This window comes from Syngnathus leptorhynchus, unplaced genomic scaffold (genome assembly GCF_054491065.1).
Source record: "Syngnathus leptorhynchus isolate UIUO unplaced genomic scaffold, UIUO_Slep HiC_scaffold_841, whole genome shotgun sequence".
Lineage (NCBI taxonomy): Eukaryota > Metazoa > Chordata > Actinopteri > Syngnathiformes > Syngnathidae > Syngnathus > Syngnathus leptorhynchus.
In genome coordinates, this window is record NW_028232672.1 from 17,501 (window position 1) to 22,422 (window position 4,922).

Sequence of the window (4,922 nt, forward strand, 5' to 3'; positions counted from 1 at the left end):
GGGGTCGAATCTCGGCCTGTGTTTTCGGAGCCGGCCGGGCATCACGCTCCCTCCTTGGATGGACAACATTCGTAGTTGACACTTTGTGTCATTTTATCCGAGCGGGCGGGCGCCTCGAGAGGCGGACCGTCCGGGGCGACTCTCGGCCTGTGTTTTCGGAGCCGGCCGGGCCTCACGCTCCCTCCTTGGATGGACAACATTCGTAGTTGACACTTTGTGTCATTTTATCCGAGCGGGCGGGCGCCGCGAGGCGGACCGTCCGGGGCGACTCTCGGCCTGTGTTTTCGGAGCCGGCCGGGCATCACGCTCCCTCCTTGGATGGACAACATTCGTAGTTGACACTTTGTGTCATTTTATCCGAGCGGGCGGGCGCCTCGAGAGGCGGACCGTCCGGGGCGACTCTCGGCCTGTGTTTTCGGAGCCGGCCGGGCCTCACGCTCCCTCCTTGGATGGACAACATTCGTAGTTGACACTTTGTGTCATTTTATCCGAGCAGACGGGCGCCGCGAGGCGGACCGTCCGGGGCGACTCTCGGCCTGTGTTTTCGGAGCCGGCCGGGCATCACGCTCCCTCCTTGGATGGACAACATTCGTAGTTGACACTTTGTGTCATTTTATCCGAGCGGGCGGGCGCCTCGAGAGGCGGACCGTCCGGGGCGACTCTCGGCCTGTGTTTTCGGAGCCGGCCGGGCCTCACGCTCCCTCCTTGGATGGACAACATTCGTAGTTGACACTTTGTGTCATTTTATCCGAGCGGGCGGGCGCCGCGAGGCGGACCGTCCGGGGCGACTCTCGGCCTGTGTTTAAGGAGCCGGCCGGGCATCACGCTCCTTCCTTGGATGGACAACATTCGCAGTTGACACTTTGTGTCATTTTATCCGAGCAGACGGGCGCCGCGAGGCGGACCGTCCGGGGCGACTCTCGGCCTGTGTTTTCGGAGCCGGCCGGGCATCACGCTCCCTCCTTGGATGGACAACATTCGTAGTTGACACTTTGTGTCATTTTATCCGAGCAGACGGGCGCCGCGAGGCGACCATCCGGGGCGACTCTCGGCCTGTGTTTAAGGAGCCGGCCGGGCATCACGCTCCTTCCTTGGATGGACAACATTCGTAGTTGACACTTTGTGTCATTTTATCCGAGCGGGCGGGCGCCGCGAGGCGGACCGTCCGGGGCGACTCTCGGCCTGTGTTTAAGGAGCCGGCCGGGCATCACGCTCCTTCCTTGGATGGACAACATTCGCAGTTGACACTTTGTGTCATTTTATCCGAGCAGACGGGCGCCGCGAGGCGGACCGTCCGGGGCGACTCTCGGCCTGTGTTTTCGGAGCCGGCCGGGCATCACGCTCCCTCCTTGGATGGACAACATTCGTAGTTGACACTTTGTGTCATTTTATCCGAGCAGACGGGCGCCGCGAGGCGGACCGTCCGGGGCGACTCTCGGCCTGTGTTTAAGGAGCCGGCCGGGCATCACGCTCCTTCCTTGGATGGACAACATTCGCAGTTGACACTTTGTGTCATTTTGTTCGGCCTGTGTTTAAGGAGGCGGCCGTCCTCCACTCGGTCCGTGTTTAAGGAGCGACACTCGCGCTCCGGTTCGGCCTGTATTTAGGGAGGCGGCCGTCCTCCGCTTGGTCTGTGTTAAGGGCGACACTCTGTCCATGTTTGAGGAGCCTGGCCCTGACGCTCCTCTCCGGCCTGTGTTTAAGGAGGCGGCCGTCCTCCCCTTGGTCCGTGTTAAGGGCGACACTCGGTCCATGTTTGAGGAGCCTGGCCCTGACGCTCCTCTCCGGCCTGTGTTTAAGGAGGCGGCCGTCCTCCCCTTGGTCCGTGTTAAGGGCGACACTCGGTCCATGTTTGAGGAGCCTGGCCCTGACGCTCCTCTCCGGCCTGTGTTTAAGGAGGCGGCCGTCCTCCCCTTGGTCCGTGTTAAGGGCGACACTCGGTCCATGTTTGAGGAGCCTGGCCCTGACGCTCCTCTCCGGCCTGTGTTTAAGGAGGCGGCCGTCCTCCCCTTGGTCTGTGTTAAGGGCGACACTCGGTCCATGTTTGAGGAGCCTGGCCCTGACGCTCCTCTCCGGCCTGTGTTTAAGGAGGCGGCCGTCCTCCCCTTGGTCCGTGTTAAGGGCGACACTCGGTCCATGTTTGAGGAGCCTGGCCCTGACGCTCCTCTCCGGCCTGTGTTTAAGGAGGCGGCCGTCCTCCCCTTGGTCCGTGTTAAGGGCGACACTCGGTCCATGTTTGAGGAGCCTGGCCCTGACGCTCCTCTCCGGCCTGTGTTTAAGGAGGCGGCCGTCCTCCCCTTGGTCTGTGTTAAGGGCGACACTCGGTCCATGTTTGAGGAGCCTGGCCCTGACGCTCCTCTCCGGCCTGTGTTTAAGGAGGCGGCCGTCCTCCCCTTGGTCTGTGTTAAGGGCGACACTCGGTCCATGTTTGAGGAGCCTGGCCCTGACGCTCCTCTCCGGCCTGTGTTTAAGGAGGCGGCCGTCCTCCCCTTGGTCTGTGTTAAGGGCGACACTCGGTCCATGTTTGAGGAGCCTGGCCCTGACGCTCCTCTCCGGCCTGTGTTTAAGGAGGCGGCCGTCCTCCCCTTGGTCTGTGTTAAGGGCGACACTCGGTCCGTGTTTAAGGAGCGGCCCTCGCGCTCCGGTTCGGCCTGTATTTAGGGAGGCGGCCGTCCTCCGCTTGGTCTGTGTTAAGGGCGACACTCGGTCCGTGTTTAAGGAGCCGGCCCTGACGCTCCTCTTCGGCCTGTGTTTAAGGAGGCGGCCGTCCTCCACTTCCTTCCATGCACCACCACATTCGCAGTTGACACTTTGCCATTTTTTCAGAGAGGTGACACTTAGTCGTTTTTTCGAAAGTTGACACTTAGTCGTTTTTTCGAAAGTTGACACTTTGCCGTTTTTTCAGAGAGGCGACACTTAGTCGTTTTTTCGAAAGTTGACACTTAGCCGTTTTTTCGAAAGTTGACACTTAGCCGTTTTTTCGAAAGTTGACACTTAGCCGTTTTTTCGAAAGTTGACACTTAGTCACTTTTTCGCCACAGTGACACCTCCAGCGCGTGCCACGGCGCTTTTCAGGTCTTCTATCCGACCTTGTGCTGTCGAGGACGGCGTGTCCGACGCCGTGGGGAGACCAGCACCATCTCCTCCATACTCGTAAACGGGGTGCTTTGGAAAACGGGGGGAAAGTCGATGAGTACACTGACTACTGGGACCATTTCATTGTACTCTGGCGCACCTGAAGACCAAAAAAGGTACTGCACCTTAGCCCGGGTACCTCACCCCCTGGTACCTCGAGGAGAACTTAGAAAAATTTCGACAAATTTTTGGTGAGCTCCAGGGAGAGAGGCTGATTTTTCGCTTTTTGAGGCCGACCGCCGAACCGGCGCGGGGCGGACTCACAAGCCCCGCAGAGCCGTGGGCACTTAGTCGTTTTTTCAGAGAGGCGACACTTAGTCGTTTTTTCAGAGGCGACACTTAGTCGTTTTTTCGAAAGTTGACACTTAGCCGTTTTTTCGAAAGTCGACACTTAGCCGTTTTTTTGGAAAGTTGACACTTAGTCGTTTTTTCGAAAGTTGACACTTAGTCGTTTTTTCGCCACAATTGGCTCTGAGCTCCAGGGGGAGAGCCTGGTTTTGCCTTATTTCAGGCCGGCTGGGGAACCGGCGCGGGTCGGATGCACGAGCCCGGCAGAGCCGTGGGCACTTAGAAAATTTTCGCCGATTAAGCTGGGACCTCCAGGCGGAGACCGGCATTCCTCGTCCTCGGGGTTCGACCCAGGAACCGGCGCTGGGCAGACGCCGTAGCCACGCAGAGCCGTGGGCACTTAGAAAATATTCGCCAAGTTGGCTCTGAGCTCCAGGCGGAGAGGCTGGTTTTGCCTTATTTCAGGCCGGCTGGGGAACCGGCGCGGGTCGGATGCACGAGCCCGCAGAGCCGTGGGCACTTTGCCATTTTCTCAGAGTCGACACTTAGTCGTTTTTTCAGAGAGGCGACACTCTGTCGTTTTTTCGAAAGTTGACACTTTGCCGTTTTTTCAGAGAGGCGACACTTAGCCGTTTTTTCGAAAGGCGACACTTAGCCGTTTTTTCGAAAGTCGACACTTAGCCGTTTTTTCAGAGATGTGACACTTTGCCGTTTTTTCGAAAGTCGACACTTAGCCGTTTTTTCAGAGATGTGACACTTAGAAACTTTTTGCCAAGTTGGCTGTGAGCTCCAGGAGGAGACCGTTATTTTTCGTCATTCGAGGCCGACTGCGGAACCGGCGCTGGGCGGACGCCAAAGCTCGGCAGGGCCGTGGGCACTTAGAAACTTTTTGCCAAGTTGGCTGTGAGCTCCAGGAGGAGACCGTTATTTTTCGTCATTCGAGGCCGACTGCGGAACCGGCGCTGGGCGGACGCCAAAGCTCGGCAGGGCCGTGGGCACTTAGAAACTTTTTGCCAAGTTGGCTGTGAGCTCCAGGAGGAGACCGTTATTTTTCGTCATTCGAGGCCGACTGCGGAACCGGCGCTGGGCGGACGCCAAAGCTCGGCAGGGCCGTGGGCACTTAGAAACTTTTTGCCAAGTTGGCTGTGAGCTCCAGGAGGAGACCGTTATTTTTCGTCATTCGAGGCCGACTGCGGAACCGGCGCTGGGCGGACGCCAAAGCTCGGCAGGGCCGTGGGCACTTAGAAACTTTTTGCCAAGTTGGCTGTGAGCTCCAGGAGGAGACCGTTATTTTTCGTCATTCGAGGCCGACTGCGGAACCGGCGCTGGGCGGACGCCAAAGCTCGGCAGGGCCGTGGGCACTTAGAAACTTTTTGCCAAGTTGGCTGTGAGCTCCAGGAGGAGACCGTTATTTTTCGTCATTCGAGGCCGACTGCGGAACCGGCGCTGGGCGGACGCCAAAGCTCGGCAGGGCCGTGGGCACTTAGAAACTTTTTGCC